The following is a 21,232-nucleotide window of genomic DNA, read 5'->3' as shown; positions in this document are numbered from 1 at the left end:
CTTACAAATGGTTGTTACCATGACTTTCAAATACCCGAATTTATCCCAGATTTCTAACTTCAACTGCTCTAAAAATTCACTTTCTTGAGGTCACAACACATCTGAATTTCTTTATTCAGAAGATGAGTCAGTGGAGCCTCCTAGTTCCACAATTAACCTCCCTTATTATCTCTTTTTTAAAAAAACCTGAAACCCAGGGAACCTAAATTGCACTGTAATACTCTCCTCATTCCATTTCCCCAAAGAAATGGGAAAAATGTTTGCACGGAACATTAGACTTAAATTTTTAACATATAGGTGAAGTCAAATATATATTCTTACACACATTCACAAGGAAGCAAATACTTTGAAGAATTCAGAGAGCATTATAAATAAAATCAAAATACTGCAGGTTTGTCAGCCAATTCTCTCAGTTACCGGAGTCAAGTGGCTCCATATTCACTGCCCTTGTAAGCTCTGCCAAATTTGATTTTAAGCTTCCTGAAGTTAAAGAAGGTTTATACAGTATTAACACGAGATCTTCTCACACATTTCTCAAGTTATTACACAGCCTTTTATCCAAAATCACAATTTTAAGCGGCGCAGGAAGGCTTCAGTTCAGCTTCACAGGCAGAGATGGACAGAGGATGTCTTCATCCCGCCGCCAGGCTTTCTGCTCCACTTCACCCCTGCCGCCCGCATTCTTCCAGGGAAGGTGCAATAAAAGGGTGCCAGCAACTTAGAAATCCCTTCACAGCCTGGGTCCATGTAGGATTCGGTCCCTGCACCCAGTGGCTTGGGGGACAACTCCCACCTTGCTGCTGTGGAGTAGCTCAAACACAGCTATTGGGGTCCCCACATGGCCAAACACACCCACTCCCCAACTTACTGACACTTGTGTGTAACCCACAAATACCCCAGTCTCATATTGACAGCTTTTCAACTCAAATACCCCATCTTAAGAATTGAGGGGAGGGGGGAGGATTAACAGTCAGGCCTCCCTGAATTGGCGTGTAAACATTCACTGCATAAAAATCAAAGGACACTTTGCTAATGTACTACTGTATAAGTAACAACCTCATTAAAATAAGACTAATCCGTAGCAGAAATGTGCATTTTATGGAGTAAGCAACTGAATTTCTTACATTTTTATTGTGAGAAAAGAAAAAGAAAACGAGTCTACCTATTTCACTCGTACTGTAACCTGATCACAATGTTTATACATGCCCATCACAGCGCTATATAAATTAAGTTCCAAGAAAGGGTCTGAGAAAATAAAATATGGTTAACTTCAAACAACACCTTCAGCTCAACTCCTGAAAATCCTTGGCACTTCTTGCTACGCACTTCTGGACATACTTGAGGTTAAGAGCCAGCCTCCTTGAGGTCTAAATACTGTACTTTTAGGGAAAATTCCCCATATTATTACTATGTACAGTGATAACTGCATATGGAAAATACTCTCCAGGCTTTTACACGAGCTGGATGCTGTGTGGTAGGTGCTGGGAGCATTGTCTCCTAATGCAAGGGGATGGAGAGTGACATCCACACCTCATGCTTACATCTTCTCTCCATCGGCAGCATTAAAGTGCAGCAAACAGGTAGAGGATTAAGGTCATACCCTTGGTTTCTGCAGAAAACTGGGTGGTTTTCTAGGCTTTTAGAGCCAGCTGACCACAGGTTTGCTGAATGAGCGGGTGGAAAAGCACTGAGCACGAAAAGAAAGACTTGCAGCTGCTGAAATTGTTGTTCACGTTGTACCTCATAAACGGGCAGCCACAGAGCCTTGTGCCACGGTGACATCTGGGACAAGCTGCAGCTGAACCAGCAGCAGGTCTCCACTTCAGCTCCAAGTGTTCCAAAAGTAAATATGGCACAGACAGAAAAACCTTAGAAGTGCACAAATCTGGGGCTCTTGACCTCTTCGAGGGGTTGTGGTAGTGCTGAGGCTGCACCAAACCACTGGAAAACTCCACACACAAAAGTGCATTTTTTACAGAAGAGATGCAAAGGAAGACAACTTGGCTTAAATGCAGTTAGAAAAAGACATTTGATTTTCTTCTTTTCGCTCCAAGGTTTCAACCACTCAAGTTAGTGGAAATACAGGACTTTGATTAGCAAACACCAAAAATTTAAACTGGGGTAAGCTGATGGTGTCAAGTCTTCTTTGTGCACTCCATGGGCATTTCTGAGCTGGCTTTTGGCAACTACATGAAATCCTCTCCTTAACTGTTGTGAAGCAGCACAGCTCACCTTTTGTATTATTTCTAATGCGTGGCATTTCATTTTATTGAGCATGAGCTCAGAGCTGGAGATAGTCATAAATTTTACTACTTTAATAGTATATGTTACCTGACGTTTCCTAACACTGAGCTTTGGGATTTGAGACTGACCAGTCTTGACAGAGATGGATAGTTTGCATAAGAGTTATAAACGGAACAGTAGAGGCTTCAGTGGTATTTTAAGCAGGAAAACTATGCAACATACTTTAGAAAAGTGAAAAGACAACCAGGAAAATCTTTGGTTGACAATCATAGTCAGGAAATGCCAGCAAATGTTTTGAGATGCTTGCTGAAAACGGGAAAGATGTTTAAAGCCAGCTTTGCTACCTTTAGCAGTGAACTATAAAGCTAATCACATATATTTTTGGGGTCCTTAACATGGACCAGATGGAACTACACTGCACATAAATAAAAAACATTCTCTAGTTTGTGGGCTGGTTTGAATTTTAGTTCATTGGATAAATGTGGAAGACAAAGTCACCAAGTAGGTTTCAGTCTGAGTAAACCGTGAAGCAATTAACAGAGTTCCAAGATGCATTTTCATCCATCAGAATCCCTACTGCCTTCTAGGTTTCACATGCAAGTTATTGCAAATCAATGTGAGACCTCACCATGTCCACACCAACTACGTTTGAGAAAGTTCAAGTGCAGCCCCTGCTCCTGAGCTCCTGGGTCCAGCTACATCCTACTGATTCATTAAAAAAAAAATCATTCTTCTCCTCAGTCATTTTGTAAGAAATAATACTAATTACTTTGGGGAAACTTGATAACAAGGTATGGAAATACTAGATGCAAACCTGCAAGGTAAATAAAGTAAGAATAATAATCTTGAATCTCTTTTTAAGTTATAAAATTATTTACTTATTCTGATGTGAGCAAACATAAAAGAATACCTCTCCCAGGCTCCAGGCATTGTTACCATCAATTAACTAACAATTCCATAAACAATAAAAGTATTACAAAAACAGCAGCACATCCCCACCTACACATTAGCACCAGTCAGCAAAAACCCCAACAAAAAACTACAAACACTTCCTACTCCTTGAATTCCCAAAGGAAACTCCACCCCAGCTGCTGCAATCAAAAATATGGACTTAACAAAGTGCCTGCAAGGTTAAGTGGCAATTTTAGGTGTTACTTGTAACAGGAGTAAAACAATTTCAGACACAAGGGTGAGCGTAAGCTGAGAACTTGAATATAGACTTTTCCCTAAATGACAGTTTCTTGTAGAAATTATGTTCTCTGCTTCAGGATGCTGAAAGGTGAATGGGTCTAGATGAAAAAAGAGAAGAAAAAAACCCAACTAAACTACACATCACAGGCTGACCCCAGGGGCAGAAGACTTTCCTTGCAGCAGGTACAGATGTTTTCAGGAGAGGACTGTGCAACCACAACTGGAGGTGGACGGACAGTGGGAAAAGGGGATCCCAGCCTCCTTCCTCCCTGCTTCTTCTCCCTCCTGCAAGTCCACACTTGCCTCTTCCCACAGGTTTCTCAACTGTGTTCTCAAATATCTGTGGGTCAACAAGGTTCTGCCTTGGCACTCATACAGCACCTGTGAAATCCAGGGAGTCATGCAAATGTACCTGAATATGCAATATCTTCTTTTCTGATTCATTATGAATAGGCAGGAGCCATTTTAGCCAGGATGGTGCACGTCTTCATTCTCCACTTAGGAAAATATTGTTTTAAAAAAATAATCCTGACTTCCAGTTGTTCCACTGATGGTCCAGAGATCCCTGAACACACACACACAGTTACTGCAGGCAGTCATTGCTCCTGCCCTGAAGTCAGACAAGCACTGAATGGGGCCAGTGCCAGCAACCTGCAGAAATGCAGGCTGAGATAAATTATGCAAATATATTGTGCATCTGGAAAATGGGTGTTTTAAAGTACATCATCGCTGTTCAGCTGACAGCAAGCCAAGCCCCTACCTGGTAGTTCTCCTCCTGAGTATCTTTCCTGTGTCAAGTTAATAACTCTTTGCCCCCTAAAAACATTATGGAAAAATTCAACTCTTCCCCTGGGAGTTAATCAGAGAATCAATTCAGTCTTTAAAACTGTGAAATGCAAGGATTTTAATCCTGTTTTAAGTCCGAGTTTTAATACAACCTGAACTTTGAACTATCCAGGATTTCCTTCCAAGACCAGGTGATCCAGAGGAAGATCTTCAACATACATGCAGTAACAAAGTAAAATGAAATGACTATGGCAGAGGAGGACAACTTATAAAACACCAAGTGTAGGAAATAATTATTTACCTTCATAACAACCAGTCTCTTCTCAGTTTCTGTGCCGTAAATGTAACTTTCTCCCAACAGCAAACTTAGAAGATGTTTGTCAACTTATGTCATTCACAGATACACAACAAAGGAAAATGTACATCTCTCTAATGAGATGCACAGCCAAGGACGGTTGTCAGCATCATAGCACCGCTGTTGTGACATGTATTTCATTTTATTCAATGCATAACAGGGAAGCTGTTTAATCCAGCAGTCCAAGCAACGTCCAAATAAGCATTAATAATGCGGTGAATAACTGATCATCACTAGATGGTTTTCAGCAAGATAAAGGTTTTTCCCTCCCCCTTTTAAAAATATCCTCTGAGTTAGAAAACAAAGAGGCAGAAGTTAAGGCTGTTGCCTGCTCCCTCCTACAACGGGCACACGTCTGCAAGTGCCAACCTGCTCGCGGCCGAGCCCGTCCTCGTGCACCGTGGATTGCAGCACTACATCAGGAGACTGCAGCAGCACAGCAGGTGGAGTGGGGGGCTCAGGGAGAAGCAATTAACGTGGATTGTGTTTCCCATTTTTCAAGGTAGATGGCAAATTCGGTTTCACAGACATGTACAAGTTCACGCACAAAACCCACTGCATAATACAAAGACATCTGTGTTTACCAAAGTAATCATTATTGTTTAATGCGTATTTTTTAGACCATTTAACAAATAACTTGAGCTCTGATGAACATGGTGATTTTCATGATAGACTTAAAAGGAAAAAAGTTCATAAGAAATGTGGAGCTGCAAACATGTGCTAAGTATTAGGACAAGAACCACAGATTAAGGGCAGCGCTCTGACCTCACGTATTCTCACCCTGTGCGCGCTCAGCCAGCACAGTCCAACAGGGAATTGGTGGTTTGCTGCCTTGCATCAGAACTTGGGAGTCATCCTTGTGCTGCCTCCTGCCCCAAACCTCGAGGACAGACGGAACGAGGGTGGGCAGCACCACGCCAAACACCATGAGCAACCACGGGACTAAAACTCCATTGTTTTGGAACCACCCCACAGTCAGGGCTGCATCCACCCACAGCCCCCCCAGAGCTCAGTGCAATGGACACATGGATCTTCAGGACCAAGCCCACCATGGGGAGATTCCCATCACTATTCCTGCCTTACAACTTACCACCATCATCTCTGCCCCACCACAACTCCCTGGTCACAGGATCAAGCCCAGAGGGAGCAACGTGCCCAGCCCTCAGGGGCTTGAAGGGGAGCTGCAGGCAGGGCTGGCAGGCAGGGATGGGGGAGCTCAGAGGAGTGAGCTGAGTCGAGACCCCGCTACATGTTCAGTGATTATAAGATTAGTGTGTTTTTATTTAAAGTATTATCCGTTAACATCCCGTATTACAAAAGTAGCACAACAGTATCGACAGACTGTCAATATTAATAGGAGTGTCTAATGTTTTATCAATACTAATTTAATTTCTGTTATCTGCAGTCTGCAGGGCCTTTCTGAAGAAACAGAGGAACAAGAATGAGAAAGCCAAAGCAGTGACATAACAGGAAAACAAGCCATTCCTTCAGCTTCTCCATCATTCAGTGGCACCCTGCTGTTAACACAATTATCCTTGCTTCTTCTTTAGAGAAAAAGTACCAAGAACAAAACCTCCACAACCCTTTTTTTTTTTTTTTGGCCAAAAAACATCTTTGCAGAACAGGGTTTTTGCAAAGTATGTAAACCCAAAATCTATAAAATAAATGTGTCAGACAAGAGCAATTACAGGTCGGATGAATAACTCACCCTTACAACACAGTGTTGATTCACAGAGGAGAATTTCTAGACCAGTGAATGACCCAGACTCATACAGATCTTGTGGGCCACACAGAAAAAGTGTGGTTTTCATTTTACAGGCAAAATATAAATTTTTAGGCCAAATTTACTGAAGACTTGTATTTTTAATGAGGTTTGAATAAGTGTCTCTAAGCATACAGGGCAAGGAGACGTGTTGGCAAGGTTCTGTGAGGTGAGAGAAACCCTCCCTTCCTTACTGGTAGACGCTCAGCACGACCTGGATCACAGCCCCACCCCTGCACTTCCCATCACTACTAACATACTTTAAAAGAGAGAGGAAGACAGGTCCACAATGACAAAATGTCAAAGTGAACAAAGTAATTGAGCTAATCATGTAAACATTCATTATTACTAATATTAAAATATCCTGTTTTGCATTTTCTTTCTGTGACAGAATGAGCAGCATCTAAGGACTCAGAATTATCATCTAAGAACTGAGTAAAAGAGGAAACTGTCTAAAATAAAGACACAGTATCAAAGAAGAATATTTCTCTTGCTTTGGCACATGAATGATCCCAACTGTACTCGCTACAAAGCATTAAATGGGAATGCAGGGGAAAATATTCTTCTCCTTAAATATATTTCAAATAAGTGATTTATGGTTTTCAAACTGTGAAGGAGAGAAGTGGAAAAGAGAAGGCATTGGGGTAGGAAATTGACTTACCTCGTGATACTCCACAGTGTGTGACCAGTTCCCACAAATGGGTGAATCCTCCTGTCCTCATTAATGAGGCTGAAGATTTCCTGGTCCCTCACGAGCACATGGAGGTCCCTGCTGCACAGCAAGGCATGGGAAGCCCACCCCATCACCAGCCATACCCTGAAGGTTTTACATCACTGCACCAAATTTCAAAGAGTAATGATACCCAAAGCTCCTCTGAGAATACCTCGAGGGGGTGCTGAACGTGGGACAGCAATTCCAAGAAGCCAATGATGGGCTGGGTGGGTGACAGACCTCCCCTCCATGCTCCCCAGTGCTGGGCCACACCACCACAGATGATAGCATCATCCAGACCCCACATTAGAACAAGATGCAGCAATGTTTAAAATGGTGGTGGGGGAAAAAAAAAATCAACTCATATTGCAATCAAAATGCTGACTTCCCCCCCCAAACCAGTCTCTGCATTTCCAACAAGTTCTCCTTGCCAGACTTATTGAAATTTCCACACAAAATTCTGCCTTCAAACAGATCTTTGCTGCTATCCATGTCCACTGTAGTCATAGAGATTAACATTAACCGGTGACAGAGAAGAAGCCATGTCTGTCAAATTGTTTCCCAGAATGACAGGAAAAAGGAAAAAAGGCAGAAAACAAGGGAAAACAGTCTGTGGCCTTTGAAAGGGGAACTGAGCTGCTGAACAAATCACTTCAGGTAGTTGGGGATGGAGCCAGCAAAGTATCTTTGAAAGAAAAAAGAAGAAATGGTGAGAAAGGAACAAGCGTGAAATGTAAGGGGGAAAACTGTACCATAGGGAAGTTAATCCAAGAGGTGTCCCATAAATTAGAAAAGGATAAGAATAAAAATTAGGAGTTATTGGAAAAGGATTAGTGTAATAGGAGTAGTTTCCTATCAAGAAATGGGGCTTCAACAGCTCATGCACAGCCCAGCCAAAGACCTCAGAGGAGGTGGCAGAAAGAAATTACAGGGTATAATGATGTAGGTTAGCCTGCAACTAAAAAAGCAAACTGAAGATGAGCTTCTGGGTCTGAGCACCCACCAGGACAGCCCAGGGCAGCTTGAGGGATCTGCAGAAGTGAACAAACCTCTCCAGCCTGCCCATGGTGGTTTGCCTTTCCTTTTTAAAGCTCTAAACCTGGCTGGTTGGGGGTTACACATGCAGCAGCACGACCCTCAGAGGATGCATTCATTCCATCTTCAGGGTTTGGGTTGCACTGCATCACTCAGCTCTACACCCCCTGCACAGCACAGTTCAAGAAAGGGATCTGCCATTTATGTCTTCCTCTTGCCTCACTCACCTCTTTCTGCTCACCACCTCCCTTGTCTACAACCACCATTTCTGCAGCACTTCTCCCTCCTTCACCTCTTCCCAAACTTCCAAGCCCCTCTTCTCCCTGCACAGGAGGCAGCTCCGATGGGAGCAGCAGCAGCCACAGCTCATAACTCGCCTAACGAGTGCCAGCCAGAAGTGATTTGTAGGCATCAATGAGATTATTGTTTTTTGAGAGAGTGGAAAAGAAAAGGAGGGGCACAAGCTTAAGGTGTTGTTGATGAATGAAGATGAAAAGAAGGTTTTAGGGTGAGAAATGTTTGTCTAGTGTGACCTAAACCGTTCAAACTTCATTTGATAGATGATGGACATTTATTCCCTGCTATGTGTCACTTCAAAGTCTGAGGTTTATATTAAACAAGAAGTCTTCTCCTTCTAAGCTGTTCTTCAGTTTTTCCCTGGAGTTTATCACACAGCACAATACTTGGAAATGTAATCACATTTAGTTTTTATAATAAAGTCATATGGTCACTAGTAGTACATATTAGAAAATGCATTTTATTGTTTTTCATTATGTAATTGTTTGCTTCATTGCTTTTCATCTGTTTTTCCTTGCTGTGGGAGGTGGCACAGCCCAGGAATACTATTTTTCTGGGGATGATGTTCTATGGGCAAAAAGAAATGAACAAACCTGCACTCCACTTGGACGCAGTGCCCCTGCCCTTCCCTCCTCTCTGCTCCCCACAGGGAAAGACCAGACTCACAATGATCTGATATTTCATGCTCTGAGGCAAAGTAAATCCAGCTTTTCCACCCCACAAGGCCTGTGCCTACTTGGAGAAGCCATCAGCAGCAAATACTTAAAAGTAAGGACACCAGGCACAGCCGCAGCTTTAATCACCAAAGAGATTTTTGAAGTCTTGCATTCAAGCCACCTGCGATTCTTTCTGCCATGCACATGCCAAATGCCCAGAGAACGATGTCTTTCCTCTGGACCTGGGTTTGTAACCTTATGAGAAGCTGATGTTTAGAAAGGAGCAGTCTATATTGTGCAGTAAGTTCTCCCCAAACAGCTAATGTCACTATTACTTTTGTCAAGGGGGTTGGTTCCCTCTACTAAAAGACATGATCATTCCATTATGAATGTTTACATTCCCATAACTAAACTCAAATATATTATGCTAATAAATTATGGAAAAACTATACTTGATGGGATATGTTCCTGTTTAGTATTCGCAAAAAGCACTGCGGCATTTAACCACAGGGTAAATTTACTCATTTACTACATCTATTCCTCTAAATGTGCCCCAAAAGTTGTTTTCTCAGCACTTGTTGAGAATATTGGCTTTCAATATTGGCTTTTGGGGAGTTCATTTTACTTAGATTCTCTATTAGAAGAGAAAACCATGGACTCACTGAAACTGTATTTCTCCACCAGAATGTTGATTCACACAGGAGCAAAAAGCATTTCTTGCTAGTCCTGGCTCCAGCCAAGGACATCACCTCTTCTCTGTGTCCTAACCAGATAAAAAAGGCAAATTCCTGTGGTTTGAGATGCTCTGGTCTACCACATCCCAAACATACAGCTCTCATGATAGTGCCCTTCCTTTTCCCATCATCAGCAAATTTCCACTAGAGCCCAGCTAAGCCCAAAACTGCATCCAAGCTCAAAGGAGGAAGTTTGAAATTATGCTCCATCAAGTTGCTCCATCTCACTACACTTTTAGAGCTTGCAAAAAAAAATCAAATTCTATTGAATTTCTCTCTACACAGCTGCATCTCTAATGAAGCCCCATAAAAGTTAAAACTTATATTCGGTAATCATATGCAATTGAAACATCATAAAATGAGAAGTCAAGGAACTGTATGTGGGCTGCAATGACTTGTCTTATTGTATTCATTCCCTTAATAAATATATCTTAAAAATAACCTCACAGTCACACATTTGCAGTATAATATAAAAATAACACTGGATTCAAATTATTAAACAGGTAATTTAATAGAACAAGAATTGAAATGTAGGACAGTGTGCAACTTTATGCTATAGGAATAAGATGATTTTAGCCAACACAACTATTTTTCTTTTTTGCATTATCTCTGCATTTATAATACTTCAACATCCACATAACCTTGACACTGTAGTCACCTTAGTAACAAACATTCACTTATAATTGAAATCCCAATAGGGTGTTTGATTCAAGTAAAACAAAAATCAGGGGCCCCTACTCTGCTGCTTTTTTCTTAGTCACACAGACATGGGCTAAAAGGATCTAAAAATAGATATATTTGTACACTAATACATCTACAAAGCAGAACCATTTAATTTTAATTTAACGCAAACTGGAAACAAATGTAACACCTTTAAAAGACTCGATGCTAAAAAGAGAAGCAAATTATTTGAGTTCTGGATCGGCGCAGTTTGGCGAATTCACACCAAGCAGAGGCCAAGATTTAAACCAATCCTACAGCCAAGAGCAGCAGCTGTGCCAGGGACACTGGACCAGCAACCCTGGATGGGCAGAGGACACTGTGCCACCACAGCCCAGCGCTGATGGAGAGGGATGAGCATCCCTACCATGTTCAGATTCTGCTTCATGTAGCTGGTTTCATTTAAATTGGGGTGTTCAAAATGAAATTCAAAGGGCAAAGGTCCTAGAAGTGCACAGAAGAGTATGTTCATTAATGTGCTTGGCCATTCCTTAACAATGGCCAAGACCAGACACTTCAGAGAAAGGTACAAGAAACACCTGAATTGAGTTTTCATCTCTGGAAAAAGGGGTTTCTGCCTAACCCGTTCCTAGCTTTGTCCTAAAGCAGGAGAATTTATACTCTTCCTAACTTGTAAAATAAAATAAAACTGCTCCTACTCAAGATACCTGCAGATGTTTGCAATTACCTATAAACTTAAATCCTATTATTGTTTCACACCTAGTCCTTCATAGCTTAGGATTTACAGTTTTACTTAATGATTATCTAGTTCTGTTTCAGGGGAAAAAAAACAAACAACTTCAACCATCTGAACCCATCTTTTACTTCACTTGTGTTGGCCTGCTCTTGCCACAACTCCAAAGCCATGAACTCCGAAGCTGCAGAAGATCCATCCCATCGCCTCCGGGGCACTGGCACAGCCCTGCATCCCACTTGTCCACCGGGGCTCCCATCTGCCACGGCTCCATCCTGGCTGCCACGCTTTTACTGAGTCCCTGATGAACGTGACTCAATTAACGTCGCCTGTAAAGCTCCTCCACCACAAATGAAAGGTGACAAGGAGCTGAGACAGTAGCAGGGGGGGACACAGACAAGAGCAGCCGGGCCGGGGGACACGGCAGAACTGTTACTGCACGTGGCAAAGTGGGTTTGAGCTGCCTGCACACAAGGGGTGATGAGGAAGGATGCAAGGGAGAGAAAGAGACTCTGGGAAAGTGAGACTTTTAGAAAACTCTTCCAACCCCACCGCTGGAAAGGCAAATTGGAGGTGAGGACATGGGTTTTGCTGGGTTATTCTGGCGTCAAGTGTTTTGCCTACACGCCGCCCCTGACAGAGCAATCACCTTGCTGGGGGCAGGCAGGATGCCCAAGGGCCCCATCAGAAGATCCGTGCCCAAGACAGATGCAGGAGTGGGCTCCTTCTGCCGGTGGAAACAAGGACTCGGCTAAATGTGGTGAGCTACAAGTTTCTGCAACAACATGCAAGTCCCCAACATGTGGCCCGTAACGTAGCTGTTGCCATGGTAAAAAATTCATGTTTAGTGAAAAGTGTTAAATCTTGTATCATAAGTTAAATCAGCTGCCAAGACACATTTTCACAAGTAGGGGAATTTTTGTCTTTTCAGAATGGAATGTTTTTCAGTTGACATTGATTTTTCCCTAAAATAAGTCCCCCAGAAAGGAAGCCAATCACACGTGAGGCAGTCCAAGAGCTGAATTACTCTACTCCTTCTCTGAATCATCAACAAGTGTTGTGTGCTAGTGCATGTGTGTGTACAAATGCACTGCAGCTTCATAAATTCCATCCTCTTATACAAACCAGCAGTTATACAATTTATTCAGAATATTAAACTAATGATCCCAGCAGAAATAGCACTGATATTTCATATTTTGGGTGACAAGACTTCAATAAGTAACTTTTCTAAACAAGAAGTATTTCAAAAGAAATCAGTTAGTTTAACTTGCCCTCGACTTTTCACAAATACAAGACTCAATGCTGAGCCTGACTATACAGTTTTTTATGTAGGTCAAGGACAGAAAGAGTAAGAGCGCATTTACTTGCCTTTATGTTTCTTGTTCAGTATTTCAAGAGTATAAAGAGGACAGTTGGTTTTATTACAGTTTCAGAAAGAGACACAAATTAGAATTAGTGCAGAATTAGCTAAAAAAAACCCCACAAAAAACTTGTTACTTTTATTAATATAAAAACTGTTGCAAAGAAATCTGTTATTAGTTAGGATCTGAGAAATTACATGTGTCCTTCCACTCCTGAACAACTCAAATTTGGCTCGTTCTAGCATCTTATGGTTAATCTTCCACATTTGAAGCAAAATGCATTCCCAATAGGAGGTTTTCCCAGACCAGTCCTGCAGCTCCCACAGGTGGGCCACTGCCTTGATGGACAATGGAGAGCTCTTGGTCAACATTGGGTTTTCATTTTCCACATCTCTCTTCCACAACCACAAACTGGATTTTACCTTCATTGTGTCTTCTGTGGTGAGGACTTTGCCCAACAGATTCCTTTCTTTTTTACCTGCCTCCAAGTAGCAACAGCCAGCAGCCAGTCACATCCTTGTTTCTAAGTTAAGAAACACTTCTGATTCCTCCTCCTCTCTCTAATTATTGCTCCTCGATCGATTTGTCGTATGCCATGCCAAATTCGCACCTTAGCTCCTCACCTCTAGTCATTAAAACTCAAACTCTCCTCCCATCTTCTCCACAAACGACATTTCCAGCAAGCAAGCTACTGCTTACACTCTTACCTCTTTCTCAACTGAAACCAGCTCTACTGAAATGCTGAAGCATATTTAGCCCTCCCAGCTCTCTGCTTGTCTCTTTCTTTTATTTTACATGGTTCAACGTTCACATTCTGCTCTCACTCTGCCTTCTCTCCTTCTTTCTCTACCCCGGTGCTACAAAAAGACATCTTCTGTGACACCTTAAAAAAAAAACAAAGGTCCCTGAATTGCCATGACTTGCACCACGTGGTATTTTCGGACCAGCCATTTGCTAATGTTGCAAACACAATTAGGAAGTCAGGGAAAGAGCCTACAGGAGCAGATGAAAGCTGCAGAGATAAAATGGAAAGCTTTTACCTGCCAAGCTCTCAGGTTAGGGTTCTAGGTTGCCCTCGGATCTAATAAAGCTATAAAAGAGCCATATTAAGGAGATGCATGGTCACATTGCTGTGAATATCAAAAGCATGGCTTTTTACATCCTCCTGTAGACATGGATTTTTGCTTCCACAATCTGCAGGCTGGTAACCATAGGTGGTTTAAATTCTTGGTATTAAAAAAAGCTCAGAGCATTACTGACAATTAAAAACAGCTTTTACACACGCACAATAACACTTCTCATGCTTTAAAAAAATAATATGCATATCCATATTACCATCATAATAAGTGCCACAGAGTGACATGATATGATTGAGTATAATGGCTCCTTTGGAGCCATTATGGTCGATCAGTAAATAATACACTTTTGAAATTGTCTAACTACATATTTACACTTGTCAACTCTCATACACTTCAGTGACAGAATTTAAAAGAAACACTGTAAAAAACTGTAAGAACATTAAACCACAAAAACATTATGCTGAAGTAGTATTAAGGTTTGACTTAAACCCACAAAAACATGGAAATTTCAGGTTAAGGCCAAATCTCTAAAAATGACACTGTCTTTAGCTCACTGAGCTGTGTCCCAGTGCCTGCAGTGGTCCAGGCAAAGAGAGGGATGAAGCAGGGTTGGGAAGGAAGGCAGGAGACCATGGGGTAATGGTGGTCTACGTGAGAACTGAGCCACTGTGGAGGGCTCTGGGCACCAAATTCATGGGTAAGAGTCAGCCCACCGCAGCACTTAACTGTTCAGCAGGACATCATTTTACGGTATTTTATAAAAACAAAGCCTGGGCCTTTCTCTGTTTATTCAGATGAAATTCACAATTAAGTTGAGAAAAATCAGTCTTCACTTATTTCAGAAGAGGCCCCACTGAGACACTGGGAGTTTTCTCTAGCTGAAACACATGGAGAAAAACTTCAGGCTTTGACCCTAAAAAGGCATTGTCTAAAAAATATGTTAAACAAACATGACAGTGAATCATTAATATCCCCAAAAATTCACTCCATGTGGGGAAAAAAAAGACTGGGAAGCAAGATGTTTTTTCAACAGTAAAATAATGGGCTTGGCGATGTCTTTTTTAATTGATAATTTTCTGTCTCTTGTTCAGCTGTAGTCACTTTTGCTCCAAGCAGTGGTGGCAGCAACTTTATTGGTTCCAGTAGAGCTCTGCTGAAAACAATAAGCATCAAGCTCCCAAATGCCATCTGTCTTTCTGTGAGGGTCACATCCTGCTGCCCTGGAGTCAAGGGGATATTGAATGCTTGGGAGATGTCAAGAGCAGCCCCAGGCCCAAAGCACCTCCTTTGCAACAAAAGGACCCCAAACACTTCACACTCTCTGCACTGAAGTCCTGAACCACACTTTAAAAAGCAATGATGGATATTTTCCTAGAGCAAAGGTCTTCCTTTCATATGTGTCTATATCTCTATCTATCTCCTTGCTCAGACTTATCTATTATCCAGTTTGTGAGAACAAAATCCATAAAGGTTTGGCAGGGCAGGCTCTTGAAGTTGTTTGAAGACACAACCACCACACCCCTGTCAAGAGGGAATTGCAGCTCAGTTTTATAGTCAACTCTCCCCTCGACTGGCTGATGACAGAGCAGCCTCCCTCTCCGCTCAGCATCTGGGATTTTACAGCCGCTGTATATAAATGGGATTTTCATGACAAACAACTCTATATTCGGTTTTCTTGTATATCTGAACATGAGGATAATCTCTTAAGGCTCTGCTGGGGAAGAAGCATTAATGAAGACAAAGAGTATTTCAGGCTGTTTCCCCCAGGAGCATTATCATGATGACAGTATAAAGACTTTGTCCAACACAGGTACTTTAAGTCCGTATCCTTCTCCCAAAGCAGCTCTCCAGGACTCCCCTATGTGTGACCCTCACAGCCCCCTCCTCATGCCCAACATCCCACCACCCCACAGCCACCTGATGAGGACAGAATCCGCCATCAGCTCATAGAGCTTTCTCTAGTCCCTCATTTCATAAGCCCTCCCTGGAGATATTTGCTGTTGTCTAAATATTATAAACCACAGTACGACAAAGACTTAATAAACCCTGTTGCCTTTTCACTTTGTGCAGCGTCTGTCTCCTCTCACCTCACCTCACAGCTCATGCAAATGTCAGAGCAAGAACAGTTTTTACATCTCCTCAGGTCACCCCACAGTGGTATCAGCAAAGGTAAACAAACCACTGAAGTCTGGCTATTTTTATTTCAGATGGCATGTAAATCAGTGGATGAAAGCTTGGAATAAACTGGCAATATGAGGGCAGCTTATTTAAGCTTCCTCCCCCAGCTCAGTGTTTCCTCAATGCAATATAGCTGAAATAACCCTACAGTAAGGGGGAAAAAAAAACAACCCTAAGAGATATAAATATTTTCCCCAAAGTCAAAGACATTTTTCCTTCTAGGTGTCTGGCCAACTCTTACAGAAAGGGAAAAGCATGTCCCTACCAAAGGCAGAAATCTTCACCTGTAGGAACTCAGGAGGAGACCTGACACCATCCTGAGTGCTTGGGATGGGTACTAGTTTCATGTGGGACACCCCAATGAGGAGACTAGACACTACAAGTGCTTGGGATGGGCACAAGCTGCACACAGGACACCCCAATGGAGCAGAACCTGGGATACAGAAGGTGCTCAGTTCCTGCCATACCACAGACACTTCTCAAACAACAACCAGAGCAAGAGCTTCCTCCCAGAGCTCAAATCAGAAAATTACTGGTCCCATGTAGAGCTGAAAGCCCCTGGAAAGATGGGTTTTTAAGAGTAGGAATTCCAGCTGCCACCTAATTGTCTGAGCAGTGGGTGCCCCAAACCCACAAGCTCCTCATGCCATTATCCCCTGGCAGAAAGATGTTATGTGCTCCCACTCTTCCCTTTCTGCCTCCTTGTTTAAAGCTTTCTGCCTTTTGGTGAGGAAATGATTCTGCCTTGCTCTACCCTTTCTCTCCATCACCTTGCTGTCTGTGAGGGCTGGTGAGAAAATGCTTCCGCTGCTCTTACGCTTCTACAACATTCATTTCTGAGGCCCTTATGGGAAAAAAAAGGCTGTCTCCCATCTCCTGCTGGTGATAGTTTTATCAGATAATAGCACAAAGCAGGAATGATCCTGTAAAGCCGTCACCAATACCCAAAGGTGTCTGAACTACAGCAGTGAGACACAGACCATGCCCACTGCATTCACTCACCAATGGGCAAAGCATGAGCAGCATCCAAGGGACCTGCAAAGCCTGTCTAGTAAAGAGAATATCATTCCTTTAACCTGCTAGGAGCAGTTGTTTGGTTTTTCCCATTTTCTGCCTGCACGTTGTATATTTTTACATTTTATTTTAAGGTAAAACCTGTTGAAATTCAACAGCTCCAGACACAGCAGTGCCAAGGAAAAGGAGCCTCTGGTCCCTGAGAGGGACTTCCTTCCATGCTGCCTTGACATATAAAATCAGTTTCTTCAATTATGTCTTCCTTCTTACCTAGACATGGTGGTGTGAAAACATAATAAAATCTTGTGGGGGGAAAAATTCAAGGAAGCTGAGAAATTATTCTTCAGATCACATTTAGAGGCCTTGGCTCCCAAGTGCTTTAATACCAAAGTAGACACTTTCTCACCCCAGCTCTGCCCCTGTGCCACACCAGCATGTACAGGCTCTCACACCCTTCCCAGAGCACCAGCACCCTCCATCTCCAACAGCCTAAGAACTGTCCTGTTCAATAAAAAGAGTTACTGCAACACAGAACTCCAGCTACAAACCCCACTCTGCGCTGTTAACATTCTGCATCCAACAGATGCAGGTGGTTTGCAAGAGTCTGTCGTAGATGCACTTGCAATTTGTGCAAACTCACAACTTCACACACCATGTGACATCTCTGCTGTGCCACTCCTGGTTCGAAATACACCTTAAAGCATCTCAAGTATCAACGAGGTGATTTTAGTTATGCATTCACAACTTCGACCGAGCCAAGATGAAGCTCTGAAGATAAAATCTCTGCTCAGGACATAAAGTTCATCATGTTCACACAGCAAATCTTTCTTCTGTTATGTGATTTATTGGAATAATGGACATTATTTGTATGATAAAACAGATTACTTGAAAAACTGTCCCAAGAAATCATAAACATAGAAAAGTCAGGGCTTGTTCTACTACTACCACAACAAAAATTCTCTATGTGTTTTTCCAAATATAAAGAAATGAAAACTATCACAAATTTGGTCAGGATAGAGGTCTATAATAAAGCCTTCAATTTCAGTGTGACAAGATTTTTTTACTGAGAAGGCGTGAAATCCCCCTCTCTCCTGGTGACAAGAAATGCCCCTGATGCCCCAGGATGTTCAGGACATAGCCAAAGTAGAAATAATTTTCAAAACTAATATGTACACACAGTAACATGGTTAACATCACCCAATGAATTTAGATCCACCTACACGGTATAAATATATCTAGATAAACTGTCACCTTCAGCAGAATTCATTAAAATAATGTTGTATCTTCCTTGTTAAATGTAATTTTTTTAATTGAAATTTAATCTTACTGCATTATTTGGTAGATTTTTAATTGACATTTGCAGTAATTAATTGGTAAGCATTACAGCTTTGTCTGAAGAATTTAAAACTAAATTTGACATCGAGATTGGCCAGCCACTGCTGTGAGGTGCCTGCTGGGAGCATTTCATCATCCTCCCAGCCCCTCCTGCTGATCAGAGGTGGGAGATGATGGTCTCTTTCTTACAGTCATGAATTACATTACTAATGTATTCCATTACCACCACGCAAATGTCATGTTAATTCCTGATCATCATCAAGTCATACAATGGTTTCCACGCTGGCACCCAGCCAATTAGCGGTGTGGAAAAATATTCCACCAATTATATAACTTGAATTAGGTTAAGGACTCAAGAGAAAGCAAAATAAATGCTTTGAAAATACTTCTGAGATAAAATGTAAGTTGACACTGTCTTCATGTGCTATAGCCGATGTTATACAATCTGATAGGCAGCTGCCAACATTCATAACTGTTTATTAAATCTAGCCTCTCTTTATGGTGGCAGCTAAGATCTGTATTTTTACCAATATTAGGTTCATTGTGTTATGAAAAAAGACCAAAATACTTAGGAGCATTCACACCAGCTTATAAAACTTACATTATGTAGTTTATTAAATTGTTAAAATTACTTCTTCTCTCCTCCCCCCGCCACAGAGAAAGTTCCACGGACAGAAAAGTTTCAGGAAAACAAAGTCTTTCAGTAGCCACTGATGCTTTAAGGAGCAAGAAGGATCCTGCAAGGACAGAAGTGGCATCTCCAGGCTGCTGCCACCTCTCCCAACAAGCAGCTCTGCCAAGGGGATGATGGGCTTGGCTCCTGGAGCTCTCCCTACTCCTCCCATCCCACTGACACACAGGCTCGGGGAACCCACTCCTGCCCCGCAGCTGTGGGACAAGCCCCTTTGGCTCTTGTTCCCTGGCTATTGCAAGAAGCATCATGGGTAGACACAGCCCTCTGGGTAATCAGGAGCCAGAGGAGAGGCCTGAGGTAGAATCGGGGCACCCTTACACAAAAAGGACCCCACAGTCCTGGTGGAAATGCCTCCGGCCGTGCAGGGACATGGCAGGTTCCCAAGAGCGCCGAGCCCCACCGGCACACGCCGTGCCGCCAACTCACTGCACCACCAGGTTTTTAGTACCACCCCATTATTTTGATTTGTTCTGTTCTTAACTCAATTTATCGTACAAGCATGGTTATCTCCAATTTAAAAATGTACACAGCACCAGTTCCTCGACTTTAAAAATGTATAACTATGAGCAATTTGTTAAAACCTTTTACCGTATCTTTCTGTCTCATTTTCCGAGGTGCTGCAATGAGGCAATTCACTGTTCTGGCTGCTTACCCTAGATGACCTTTGCCTGCCATAAAATGGTATACAACTAAACGCTCTGCTTTAAATAAAACCCTTGCCTCTTCGAAGGGCCCTACGTATTCAGTCAACACAATCAGCAGAAACCACATTTGGTTACTCAATAAGCTGGAAACTTTTAAAACGCGTACGGCGGTGAATGAATTCCTGACATCACCAGAACACTTGAGCGGGGAACAAGAGAGACTGCTGAGAAGTGGCTCTTGCTGCAGCTGGAGAAAGGATCACTCCTTTAAGCTGAACTCTCAAGGAAAACGAGAACAAAAACTGAATTAGCTCGACACGTACCCTCTGCAGTCAGCACATTGCTAGGCAACTTACCATCTCTTGATAGAATTATGGTGGAGGGCTGGTCGTACATCAGGGTTAAGATGAACACAAGCACCAGTTTGGGCCAACTGCTCCTTTCCAGTGGGAATGCTCAATGCTTGGTCATTTCCTATTATTATTTTGCAGTATTTTCTAAGCAGCTAGAGAGAGTCTAATGCATTCAGAAAGTATTTTAAAGCTATTATGTGACATGAAAATTTTAAGATAACTGGAAGTAAGTGAATTTCAGAAGGAACAGCACGAGTCTTTTCCTTTGTTCAAGCCAGCATTTGGAGAGAGTTAACAATTCTTCTTCTCATTGCTTTTATTTTTTAATAGTGAAGGTATCCAGAGGGCACACTACTCAAACACTTTGTCTTTTCTCCAGATGCTGGTTGGCTACAGCTTCATAACTCCATAACTCAACCAGGTGTTTTAAGAGGATGCTTCAAACCCCCCCAGTCCTTCCATTTCCTAGCACGAAGTGTCATTACAGGCACTGCCATGGGGCTATGACAGTACCCAGTGATGCCACACTTCTCCTGTGCCAGCCTTAGAGGAGTCTTGATCTTTAATAGTACTTGGATGGTAAGAATCACACCCCAGGCATTATTTACACTTATTAAAGAGGCATTAAGCAAGTGCAGAGTGCTTTAAATCAAGGCATGTACCTTGCATATAACCCCACATTTCCCATGCATACTTCATAGGCACAAAGAAATAATTAATTACCTAACCACCGTGATTAAAATCAATTGATTCATATGCGACAGAGCAGTGAGAAATTTTTGCATGACTGGAGAAGTCTGGAATTGGTCCCTGTTTGGGGATCTCAGTCATATCAGTGAGGTTGGTAATTCAGACATGAAGGAAATGGTAAGAATCCCTCTCCTGCATGCACACTTTGAGCTGCCATATGGGTTTATTCAACTGTTTACTACACCAGTCGGTAAAAACTGAACAGCTATTATAATCTTTGCTAAATGACATGGTAATTATGCTACCTCTGGAAAAAAAGAAAAAAATGGGAACTTAAAAAAAAAAAAAGTCACAATTCACTGAAGTGTAAATTTCTCAGGTTTTATAATCTTTGAATTGAAATGCACTTTCCAACACACAGAGAGATATTAAACATATAATAGAAATCTCCATTTATTTTAAAAAACAATTTGTGCTCCCAATTCCTACACAATTTAATTATGCAGATTTCCTGGGTTTGAAAGATTTCTTACATAGACCTTCCAATTTTGCTGTAAAATCAGATGATTCTGGTTTTCCTAAACTAATATCGCCCCTCCTCTCACCCCAGTTACTAAGGGAGGCAGTCAGGAGCAGGCAGGTGAGAGGAGAGGGCTCCACATGCCAGGTTGCAGGGAGGTGGGGACAGCTGAGAAAGG

At 42.2% G+C, this 21,232-nt stretch overlaps 1 protein-coding gene across 5 annotated transcripts in view; it reads right to left on the bottom strand.

Moving 5' to 3' along the window:
* Positions 1 to 21,232, bottom strand: part of FOXP1 (forkhead box P1) — a 382,430-nt gene that overhangs the window by 314,560 nt on the left and 46,638 nt on the right. The window contains exon 3 of one of the 5 annotated variants that reach the window (XM_032699408.1): positions 7,000 to 7,110. The exons of the other annotated variants lie outside the window; for them this stretch is intronic. The gene's annotated coding sequence lies outside the window, so the exon portion shown is untranslated. The remainder of the gene's footprint in view (positions 1 to 6,999; positions 7,111 to 21,232) is intronic. 5 annotated transcript variants of the gene reach the window in all.

The sequence above is a fragment of the Chiroxiphia lanceolata genome, chromosome 11 (genome assembly GCF_009829145.1).
Source record: "Chiroxiphia lanceolata isolate bChiLan1 chromosome 11, bChiLan1.pri, whole genome shotgun sequence".
NCBI lineage: Eukaryota > Metazoa > Chordata > Aves > Passeriformes > Pipridae > Chiroxiphia > Chiroxiphia lanceolata.
Note: the sequence above shows the minus strand (reverse complement) of the source record. Positions and strands in the feature narration are given on the sequence as shown.